This window comes from Corythoichthys intestinalis, chromosome 22, assembly GCF_030265065.1.
Source record: "Corythoichthys intestinalis isolate RoL2023-P3 chromosome 22, ASM3026506v1, whole genome shotgun sequence".
Classification (NCBI taxonomy): domain Eukaryota; kingdom Metazoa; phylum Chordata; class Actinopteri; order Syngnathiformes; family Syngnathidae; genus Corythoichthys; species Corythoichthys intestinalis.
This window is the reverse complement of record NC_080416.1, coordinates 26,726,965-26,739,531: the sequence shown is the minus strand read 5'-3', so window position 1 is coordinate 26,739,531 and position 12,567 is coordinate 26,726,965. Positions and strand designations below refer to the sequence as shown.

Genomic DNA, 12,567 nt, shown 5'->3' with positions numbered 1-12,567 from the left:
TTTCCCCCCTAACTTCACTAAGAGTTAGGTGACGGAAACATTCTGGGATATTTACGGAAACAATGGAAAGGAATAAAAACACTGAGATAGCAGTAAAAGAAGTACAAGGCTTTTCAGGGAGGAAACGGCAGCACAATGAGCGGACACACACGAACGAGTGTGTAATTATCCTCTACTGTGTGTAACGCGAAACGCGCGATAGCGGGAACTCGAAGCGCCTCCGCATGAGGTCATGCTTGGATGTTTCGGGAGAGGGGAGGAACTTATCAGGAAGCAAACGACCACTGAGGGAGAACAGACCTCTAGCAAGAGTAAACAATGTGTTAAACTTCAAAGAGTATCTCAAAATTAGAGTTTGCTAGCTAGCTAGTAGGGGTGCAACACCATCGATTTGGATCAATACACTGTAGCTTATTGACTGTTTAAGCACTGATTCTATCAAATCAATCAAAACAAAGATAAACATTGTCATCTTTTAGATTGAACAAAATGTATGGTTTTCATTCAAATGACAACAAAATGTCAATATTGATTAGTGCTTCGAGTATTCGTTTAATTAATTAGAGTTGCGTACTAATGGTTTGTTTTGAAAGCATTTGCATTTAGTTTTAATGATTTGGTGGGTACACTGCCCTCTAGTGGCAATAGCGAATATGTGAATAGTGAATTTCTCATTTAATATGGCTGAACCCAGCTGCTCCCTGTTAAGACCAACATAATGTAAATTTTTGTTTGAGCTAATTTTTTTTTTTATGCCTTCGTAATTAAGTTTATATTTTTAGCTGTTTTTTGTGGGAATATCTGTTTGAACCATTTGTTAAGAGCATTGTAAAAAAAAAAAAAAAAGTTAGCATTTATAGCATATAAGCTAGCAGACTTTTGCTATGCAAGTCAGACAATTGCTCTCTTGTTGTACTTAGATCTGCATTTATTTATTTATTTTTTATATAGTTTGAAGTTAAGCTCAGGTTTTTTGATTAATTAAAGTGCAATTCTGCGTAATTTGAAGAAACACTCAGGAATTTTATTTTGTATTCGCATTTAATACTCTTTTGAAAGTGCAATCTTGGCAAGCCTTTGTTTTATATCATGTAAAATGTATTCTGCAACGCATTAAATGTTCCTAATCTGATTACTCGATTATTCAAACTACCTGTGTTGTCATTAAATGTGTACACAACATCGTATTAAATCTATTGAAGACCTTTATTAAATAGAAACTTTGTAACTCAGGACGTCCCGATCGCATATTTTTGCACCCGAGTCTGAGCCACCTGTTTTTGAAAATCTGCAGATACAAAGTCCCCTTACCGTTGTTTTTATTCATTTATTTTTTTATTTGAACAAAAATTCCAAACATGTTACAGTACTTCCTCTTCCTCTTTTTCCAGGACTGTTGCACAGTATAAAACATATATTTTTGTTTCTTTTGGCTTCTGAATTATTTTGTTACTTTTTAGCCATTAAAAAAAAAAAAAAAATACATGCATTTGTGCACTCCCCGATAGCCAGCTAACATTCAATGTCCTCCAACAATACACAAGGCTTGGTCTTAACTTGTTTTAAGCAATTTGTTTAAGTTTGTGAAAGAAACACGCATGTATTTAACAGAACTGCACAATACGCTAGTATACATATACCATGTAGACAAAACACTTCACTTGAGCTACAAGCTTTAAGTATAGGTTAGCTTCCATACAGCAGGACTTATTAACAAATTTCGTTCATATAGCTTTTCCCCATAAACACACACATACTGCATAGTAACAAGTTGGTACAGATATAAAATACTTACAGAAATATAGTTTCCAAGGCAGTCAACAGCGTCAATACGACCAACAGGCAAAGTACTGTACAAGTGAATGAGCCAGTGTTTCAAACTGCGTCACACGATGGATGCAATGAATTATAATCACCAGAAGGTGGCAATAACGTACTGTAAAATGTCAACTGGCTCTTAACACTGGAGACTCTAGCCAGCGCAACATTTTTTTTTTAAATTAAAAACCCGATCCTTTTCACCCAATTCTGATCCTCTGAAAAACGGCCCGACTTCCGATCACGTGATTGGATCGTGGACATGCCTAATCGTGACATTGGCAAAAGTCATAATGATGTCAAAAGAATCCATATCAGATCGTAGTCATAAAATCGGTGATTTACACCCCAACTAGTTAGTGAAGTGATATTAAACAAAACACGAAAGTTAAATTGAAAACGCTAGTTAGCAGAGTTGCTACAAATAAGTGTTAGCATTTATCTTTTTTTTTTTTTTAGTCATTTCGAACACTTACATGACAGTATATTGTTTAGTTTTACATTTTAGTGTGAAATATACAATGTTTGATTCACTTTTATATTTGTTAATCAGTTTTAGGGTAACATTTTTCACTGAACTTTACCTTGTTATTCAAATGTACAACCATAATGTTCATGTACGGTATGTTTAAATATATATTTTAAGTCCTGTTGAACGTACACCGACAACATGTGTCTTTGGACTAGAAAATGTCTGCTTGTCTTGCAACCCCCAGTCCAGCTGTGTTGCTGATTTCATGTGTGAATTATGTATTGTGTCTCCTTCCCTGGAAAAACACACACGGTGAGGGAAAGAGAGGGCTGGAGAGTATTTTGGGAGTGGCTGCATGCTTGAAAAAGCTTGGGAAGGGAAAGGGAAGGGCTCCAGCTGGATGGAATGACACGCAAGATGTTGTCTCGCCACTCGAATGAAAGGCTGTCTATGAGGACGCTCAACTGAAAGGATACGTCTTTGGTTATGTTGCCATTCCCCACAGAAAAAATGTTGTCACGAGTCTAAGGCACCCCCAGTTGTATTCAAGGCCCCCTCTATAATAATTTTAATAACCGTACTGTTATTAGTCTGTGCACATTAAATCATTAGTAACATTAAGTATAATAAACCAAAGTAGTGCTGCAAAGATTAATCGATTAACTCGAGTATTCGATTAGGAAAAAATATTCGAATTCAATTTTGTTGCTTCGAGTATTCGTTTAACCCTTGAGAGTCGAAGGACGCGCCGGCGCGTCCTCAGCGCACGTCGTCTTTGAAGCGCCCTCGCGTTTTAATTACGTCACCCACATGCCGTTGGTTGGTCTCGTTTTAAAGTGCGGAAGTTGCGGTTTACTCTCGTTGTTATTTGAAGTCAATCGACCAACTAAAACGTGAGATATTGTCATTTAAGATTTATAGTTTTATTGTCCTCTCAAAAAAACATTAAAACGCTGCATGGATAATTTGTTTATGTCTATATTTCCATCATTTCTTGTCCTTTTTCAAAACGGAAGCTCCATGAAAAAAACACAAATCAAACGAACCCTTTCGAAGTCACAGTGGAAGCACAACATGCGTTTTTCTTTTTTTTAAATAAATATAACTGCCGTGCGAGGTTCCACCGAACGAGAGGGAGGAGTGTTCTGAAGCAGCGAGGTGGCGACCGACGGCCGTTTGAATCGAGCGAGCGAGCGACTCTGTGTGACTTTGAGAATGAACGGATAACTAAATTTAGCGCAAGCAATTGTGCTTTTTGATCAACGTGAGGAAGAGGATGGTCCAAATTCGTCATCATCGTCTTCTTCGGAAGAGTCCTCGAGTGAAGATAGTGACGGATTTGAACACGTGGGTGACGCCATCGACGAGCAGAGGTAAGCCAACCCACTTTTTTTTTTTTTTAATGCTGCTGAAAAAGTTTCGTTTGAAAGTTTCTTTTGATATTGCAAGACAAAGTTAATTTTGATGCAATATAAGTGTGTGTTTGTGTATATAATAATAAAATGTGCATATCGGATCAAAGTATAATTTGTGGTCTTCCTTCTATATGAAGATTAGGGATGTAGCACATATTCAGCTATGGTATTCTTTCTATTGTCATACATATAGATTTCCATTATTATTTATTTCTGTATATATTTTTATTTTATACTTTATTATTTTCATAAATACTGACTTTTTTTTCATGTACATTTATAGTGACAATGAAAGTAAAGTGAAATGAAAATGGAAGGGTGGAAAGAGGACCGACACCCCATGGAAGTGTGGGCTGTGTGATGTAGCCGTGTCTAATTCCAGGACGAAACTGCTTTTCGGAGTGGCATGCCTGAAAAAAATTTAACTTATTTATTGTAAATATTTTTGAAAATACTTTTTTTCCCAATGTTGTATATATATTTTTTTCCCACAATCAGTCTTCTCAATTTGTGTATATAAATGTGTGTTCAAGAAGCTTGATTGTGTGTACATAGTTTTCATCAGGTGATGGGCCGCAATACCTAAACTCATATAGAGATGGCCTCTAAACACTTTTTGTGTTAGATGGTATATTTTTTCACTGTTCTTCACTGTTTGGTCTGCTGTATATAACCTGTTTTGACTAGAGCATGTATAAAGGCAAAAAACGCCTATGGCTATACCTGTTGTTTATGTTGAATTGTCAAATATAAGACTATTTATTCTAAGTTTTTTTGGTTGAATGTTCATCCTAACATGTTGAATTAAATATTAGAAAGTTTCAAAACGGTTCGTTACACATGTTTGGTTGTCAATTGGACATAAATAGTAAAAATTTTGACAAAACGATTTTGGAATTTTTGGTCTTTTTGGGCCCAAAATGATGATTTATAATTGGTCTGTGAAGGAAACAACAGTTTGGACATGAAGTTCAAGGTGTCACAAAAAAAGGGACCAAACCAGGCCATCGTAAACAATTCTTTCTTTGAAATATAAAGGCAACTTCAAAGGCATGCAAAATAAGACAAAATAGGCCCAGACCTTAAAGGGTTAAATAAAGTGGCGTTGAAATGGTTTAGTTTTATTGATTAGGGTGGATACACTGCCCTCTGGTCTGCCTCTTTTCCTATGGCTGAATCCAACTGCTCCCTGTTTAGACCAACGTTAGCTAAGTTTTTGTTACAGCTAATGTTTTTTAATGCATTCATAATTTAGTTTATAGGTGTATTGAGCCATTTTTTGTGGGAATATGTGTCTGAACCTTTTGTTAAGAAGATTGTAAAAAAAAACAACAAAAAAAAACATTTTATAGCATTTAAGCTAGTGGACTTTTTCTATGTAAGTTTGCCAATTGTTCTTTTGTTGTACATAGACCCTCATTTTTTATTTTATTTTTTTTTTAAACCCGTTCGAGGCTCAGCTCAGTTATTTTAATTTTTCATGTTCCTTATCCGATTACTCGATTATTCGAACTAACTAGTCCATCGATTAATCGACTATTAAAATATTCGATAGCTGCAGCCCTAAACCAAAGTACAGTGGTACCTCAACATAAGTTTGTTGTAAGTCGAAATGGTCTTATGCCAGGCAGGATTTTTCCATAACAATACATTATAATTCCATTAATTCGTTCCACAGACCGAAAACCTACACTAAATCCTTAATAAATACTGCTGGTACTATTACAAATGGCAATTACACATAGCAAAACAAATAAATTATTAATATAAACCGGAATAATAAAATAATTCCTGTAATAATGTAACGAATCGGGTTCTAATGTGGCGGACGTGTTTTGCGTGCTGTACCTGAATGCACCGTGTCGCTGATGTGACAGAGAGGGAGAGATGCGGTTGAGATTTACTCTCTTTTAATGTTGAGAACACCATCAAACTGCGGTGGACAGTAGGCATGTTGTGTTGCACAAGTTCTGAAATAAATGATAAAATCCAGACAAAGCTGGTTATTTCTTTGGCGATGTTACCACAATAATAATTGTCACCTTAACTTAACCTTAAGACTGGCAGGTTGTCAGAGGACAATGGAGATCGTCGATATTCTACGGCCATATTGTTGTGCCAGTTCACGGATGTACATCCCACACTCATATTTTTCTATCATTTCCATCTTCATTTCAATAGTAAGCGTCACCTTTTCTTTGTTTCACCACCTGCACTAACCTTCTTGAAACCTGTGTTGATTTTTCTCACAAGAAAATCCACAGTGAATACCGCGCTGTCAGGTCGTCGTATTTTGAGCATGTCGTCGGATGTAGAAACAAATGGCGAGTCAAATTTTACATCGAATGTCGAAAAGATTGTGTGTCGAAGCAATCGTATGTCAAGGTACCACTGTATATCAGTAGACATTTCCTTAAAAGGACAGACAACACCTAGTATCAATGACCTTCTAAGGATGCAAATAGTGAATTTCTTGGACATCTTATAATGGAGAAAATAATGTTTCAACACAAAAATGACACCGCACAGCCTTTTATACCAACACACATAGCGATATAAACTCGAGCACGGGTGCATTTGATAATGGGTATTAATGATGTCACAAGGAACGGTAGGCAATATTGGATACTTGCATCTGATTGGTTGAAATAGTACCGGGACCGTTTAAATGTCAACCTCGACTAAAATACTTTTATTTAGGTTTTTCTCCATTATTACACTGCAGAAAATGTAATTGTGTTTTTTCAATGTAATAAACAAGATTCTTCCCACTAGGATGCTTATGATAAAGGGTTTGTCTATCCCTTCAAGTCTGATAGTTTTCTAATAGCCAGTTTACTAAATTATTGTTTAAAATCACTGTTTTTAGTTTCAAGATTTCAAGCGTCCCCATCCGGCCACCCTTGCAAAAAAATTCTTGAGGCGCCACTGCATTGCCGACTAGATGTTACCTCGGTCTTTCTGAGGGGTATTTCTTACAATTTAGTCTCTCCACACCTATGATGTGACTTTTGTAATGTTTCACAAAATACAAGTTGTAGTGAGGGAACATAACTTCAGATATTGAAGACACTGGAGATGTCACATTTTCAGTGAGGACATGTTTTTTCCCCTTCAAGTAAACCTGTGTCTCTACAGAGCGGACACCTCGTATGATGATTAATAACATGTCAAACAATACTGTATAGTGAGGTTAGTTTACTCCAGAGATGTCCCTACAGTGAAGTGGTCTCTTATGGTACTCTTAACAGGGAACATATCTTTTTTCAGGCAGTGGAGCCAGTCCCGTAATAATAATATAGAATAGGGTTATGCGGTGTTGTCTTCCCAGTAAAGACATGTCGAGACACGAACCGCTGAGAATCCTTATAGCATCGAACCAGCTCATGTTTGCTATGCTAATGCGAGTCCACCGTGCGCGCCCAGTGACGCATGAGTCGGGGATTTTTAATGCAACCCCCCCCCCCCCCCCGGAAAAAAAAAAAAAAAAAGTCATTTAAAATCTTCCACTTTGCGGTTATATCGCTCAGCAACCCCGGAGAGGCTTCACCTACCAGCTTTTCCCCCACGAAGGCGTCTCGCGTGGGCTTCCCTCCTTTGCCCGCTCCAACGCAGAAAAAGCTCCAGGACCGACGCCTCCTGCTTCGCGAGCCCGCCTGTCGGAGGCTGACAGCGGCCTGAAAAATCGATGCTCCCGGTGAGCGAGCGCGGTGCTCTGGCGGTGTGCAATAGCCGCAGCTCCAGCTCTCCCCGCCGCCGCGTGACGTCATGGAGGAAAGCCCCGACCGGTGACGTCAAGGCGTTGACCTCATGCAAACCACGCCCCACGACAAGCGCTTCTTTGTAATGGTATTTTTTTATTTTTATTTTTTTACATTTTAGTTATGGGGAAATAAGATTCCATCATATTTACACTTGGGTGGGTTTACAGCATGGGTTAATTTATTGCCTTCCATTGACCGTGGTAGAAGTCCAATCTATTTGAACTACTCAGTGGCGGAACAAATGTGACCAGGGCACGGGGTGTGGACAATTTGCAGACCCCCTTCAGACAACCAGCTGGCAGAGATATTTTAATACTTGAGGCCTACTCACACTAGTGTCAGCCCAGTATGATGAGCGGTCCACGGCGAGCACAAATCAGGATGAGCCAGTAGCCTGACGTCAAGGGCGTAGGTTTGCTTAGGGACGGTAGGGACATAACGCTACCAACTTTTCAGGATGCTCAAATTGTCCCCACTAACTATTATATAACGAGTTCCAGTGTATGGGTAATTTAGACTCCCTTCCCATTTGTTGTAAGGATAGAATATACCATACCATTAGTGAATTATTTTCATTAAGTTTAGACTTCCATTTATCCCTTTTCACTTACTGAATGTGCCGGTCCATTTTTTCCCCCTCAACAGCACGTTTGATTGGCTGGTGACTTGAGCCCTCGACCCCTCCTCCAGCTACACAGACGCAGATGCACACTCACACAACCCCACCGACAGAAATGAAACATGTCGCCTCCCCCATACCCTTCGAAGAGAAGGGATGTAAGAATTTTTTTTTAGCTAGCACAAGCCACTGTAAGTAATGTAAAAAGACGTCAATGTTTGTGCTACTAAAAGTCAGACCTGCATCAGAGTTAGCATTGCATTAATCAATATGAAATTGCTAACTTGCAAAACTATTTTTTTCATGATTTTTTTCCCCCAAATCACTTTTATATTACAATACTTGTAAGAGTTTGAGTCTAGGGGTGCTCCAGTGTCCCCCCAAAAGTGAACCCATTCTTGGATAGCACTCATTTTTAATAAAGGGACTCGCACTTCAAAATGTTTCTCTAGTAGTTTTTGTCAATATAAATTTATTTTGCTTTGATCATTTCACCTATCAATTAATTAGGTTCATATTTGTGAGAAATGTGGCCCTGACGCCCGTTCAATAATCAGTTTGGTCTTATTAATGTCCCGTCCCCAGCAAAAAGTGTATATGCAAGTCATGCTGTTATATCGTGCCTAGTAACGTTGAGCCCAAACCTACGCCCTTGCCTGACGTAGACGCTGTCAGGAACTGAAAAGTGGCAAGCATATGTACTATAGTCCTAAGCACCAATACGTTTATTTTTCATTATTGCACAAGAAAACACCGACTTTTCCTATTTCAAGGAATAGGGGGCGTTATAATAGCCGTGTAAAGCAGGGGTCCCCATCTGCCGGGCCGCGGACCGGTACCAGTCCGTGGCGCATTTGCTACCGGGCCGCACAGAAATAATAATTTAATAACGACCGCATTCAGACAGAATTAACCCTGTGCCCCTGCTTAACACACCAATATCCCTGTCTACTCTAGATATAATACTATGGGATAGACTATAATGTCGTCATAGAAATCCATTGATTGGACGGCTAACAGAACATCTTGTTTCTGTATATAATATATCTATGTGCGCTTGTCCTCCATAATAACGTATTGCTAGGCCGCGGGCGCAGCACATTTAACACGGAAATGATTCGCCCCCACACGAGCGAAGATGACTGGAAAACAGACGTATTTGGAGATATTTTTACGGCGTAAAGGGCACCTGACGAGCCTACAACCTCGAAGACCCACGAACTGCGAAGGAGTGGATTCATGACCCGTTTGTGAATAAACCGAGTAATTCGAGCATGTTTGTGCAACAGTAAGATGAAGTTGTAGAGATCGCAACTGACGGCGACCTTATTAAATGTACATTTGAGACAACAACTCTACCGATTAAAGTCATTCTGGAATATCCTGACATCGCTACATTGAAAACCTTGCTACAATTTCCGACATCGTATCTTTGTGAAGCGGGCTTTCCTAATTAATGTTTAACGACAAGACGAAGTCGTTAATGGCGAGAGCGGTGTGAAGTTGTTGTGTGCAGCTTACATGGCAGGATGTATCTGAAGAGAACTTTTCTAAAAGTCCTTCCATGATCAAACGTAAGTTAATATTCTTTTCTTTCAAGAAAGTTTAGTGTTTACTTTAAAATTGCTGCATTTGCGCATTTTGCGGCTATGTTTAACGTTACGCGCATGCGCAGAACAGCACCGTTGCAATTTTTGACGGGTTGCAAAATTTGTCAGAATACCGGTCCGTGGAAAAAAAGACTCAAATAATACTGGTCCGTGGTGCAAAAAACGTTGGGGACCCCTGGTGTAAAGATTTCTACTAGTTCCAGTGAGAAGGTGAAGTGTTTTTTGTTGTTTGTGAACTACAATTCGAAACAAACACATGGAGATACCATTTAGCTTAGCAAGGAGAGGTATGACAGTCATTTCTCGAGAGTCCCAGAGCTCGCAAATCTTTAAAAAAGCGCATTTATCAAGGTTTCGTCGGCCGTGGTTTGTGTATATCCGGCCGCCGAAACAGTCAGATAGCACAGATACGCCTGCCCATCTGCTATTGGATAAGTTGACATCCGCGAGGCGGCAGTCTGAAAATGGAATAAGACTCCATTTTGGGCCCCGCCTCTTGGTGCAAATTCGTTCAAACTTGCCATTCTCCCCAAAACGGCCGGGCGCCACTCACTTTCACCCAAAAAATCCCTTCCCACTTACACAATAAATGGGTTGCCGCTGGACCCTTCACACTAGGCTGCTGCTAGTTGAACACGGCCTTTACACATCATATTAGAGCTTCGCGCATCAGCTAACCCAGTGTTTTTCAACTGGTGTGCCGCGAGAATTTTTAAAATATATATAATTTATAACAATATTAAGGTGGCCCTTGACGGTATTTTGAAGGACACTCAGCCTTGTTAACAGCACGCGGACGTCGTCGGGCGAAGTTGCAGTAGGAACGAAGGAGCAGGTGGAAAGTTCTCAGTCGTGTGCAGGCGACTACACTAGCAGGAGTCGTGGTTAAAAATTTTTTTTAAAAATTTAAATTAAAAAGCGAAGACACAGCTCAAAGGCAAGGCAATACAGTGAAAACTTTTGTTTGGATTAACTTTCACCGGGGATGAGACGAAACCTACTCCATTATGTCTCACGTTCCACCAAATATCAAACTGAATAAGTATTGAGAATTATAATTACTTATACTGTACAGAAAGTCATTTTGGAACATTTTTAGTTTGTGGTGTGCCAGAAGATTTCTTCTTCCAGATTTTTTGCGCCCAACCACACCCACTAACTAGAAATTAAAGGGTCTGGTCCAGGTGCAGTCACACCCCCAGCACCCACCCCAAGTTCCGGCCCTGGAACTGCTAGAGGATGAGCTTGCTTGAGTGTCATTGACGGTGGTAGACATCCAATCCATTTTGACCGGAATATTTAGCAGCGAATTCACATTCAAGATTTGTTCATTCAACATTAAATGATGTGGTACATCTTAAAATTATTTCTGGCAACCAGTTGGGAAAAAAAAAAATCTTATTTTGCCAGACAAGGCATATACTGTAGGTCAAGGGATAAGCAGATTAAATGAATGACATTTTGACAAAAAAATGTCATGGAATTCTCTTTCACATTTGTTCACTTGTTAAAAACAGGATTACAAGGACAAAAATGGTCGTACAGTGTGCATTAAATCCATATACTGTAACGTTGAAAACTTTTCCACTAAAAGATACAAACCAGATATAGTTACTCAGGCTCATTCACAGCCAATTATCAATTTACATTTGTCCATTTTATATGTTAAAGTACAAGCCAAAAGTTTGGACACACCTTCTCAGTCATGCATTTTATTTTCATGACTATTTACATTGTAATTTTTCACTGAAGGTAGTAATAAAACTATGAATGAACATGTATGGAATGATGTACATAGCAAAGAAAAGGCTAAATGAATTTAAAAAAAAAAAAAAATAAATAAAAAAAAAAATTGTATCTTCAAACTAGCCACCCTGTGCTCCAATTACATTTTTGCACACTCCTAGCATTTTCTCATTGAGCTTCAAGAGGTAGTCAACTGAAATGGTTTTCAATTCACAAGTATGCCTTATCAGGGTTAATTAGTCAAATCTCTTGCTTTTATCAATGGGACTGGACCTTCATTTGTGTTGCATTGAATGAGGTGTGTCAAAACCTTTGGCCTATACTCTATATTACCGTAATTTTCCAACTATAAGCCGCTTTTTTCCTTCGTTTTGAATCCTGCAATGTATAGTCCAGTGCAGCTTATTTTTTTATTTATAGGTAACAGTTCATTTGACAGCGCCGTCGCCGTCATAAGACTGTCATAAGACGGTCATCATTATGACATGACAATCACGGGCATTACTGAATGCTTACGATAGATGTCATTAAGTGTCATCCGGCAAATTATGTCACTTACTCCATTTAATGTCCAGCTTGGATCTTTTACATCCATTGAAAAGTGAGATAATTTGCCATATAACACTAAATGACATGTCATAAGCATTCATTATATGCTAATTACAGCGTCATGTCGTAATTATAATTGTCTTATGGCTCCACTGTCAAATAAAGTATTACCAAATACCATAATGAGCAGTTAATGAAAAAACTGGAACAGTAATTGAAGACCTAATTAGCACAGAACATGAATTTTTATTATTTACATCTGTAGCGCTGCAATGCATGCTAGGAGGCATGTTGGACAACAACAGCTTTGGCAGCAGAGGTTGAATGTCTCCCCTAAGGGAGCAGGGATGGCTAAATGACGCCTCTTGAAGCAATGAAGCTTTGCAGCCAATTGGTTCAAAGCTTCAAGGTGGTTCATTTGGTTTTACGACAGTCATATGATGGCGCTGTCAAACAAAGTGTTACGGGTTAATATCTTTTGGTGTAAATATCCCATAATACAGTGAGGACAGCTGCGGCCTATAGTCCAGTGCGGCTTATGTATGAACAAATGCCATTTTTGTGCCAAATTTGG

The 12,567-nt window shown here is 38.9% G+C and overlaps 1 protein-coding gene across 2 annotated transcripts in view; it reads right to left on the bottom strand.

Annotated features, from left to right (window-relative positions):
* rnf19b (ring finger protein 19B) overlaps nt 1-12,563 on the bottom strand; it is a 61,468-nt gene extending 48,905 nt beyond the window's left edge. Inside the window, exons 1-2 of one of the 2 annotated variants that reach the window (XM_057827625.1) lie at nt 7,260-12,563; nt 5,554-5,675 (exon numbers count right to left, since the gene is read on the bottom strand). The gene's annotated coding sequence lies outside the window, so the exon portion shown is untranslated. The remainder of the gene's footprint in view (nt 1-5,553; nt 5,676-7,259) is intronic. The other variant, XM_057827624.1, reaches the window with a different exon arrangement.
* Between the last annotated feature and the right edge of the window lie 4 nt (nt 12,564-12,567).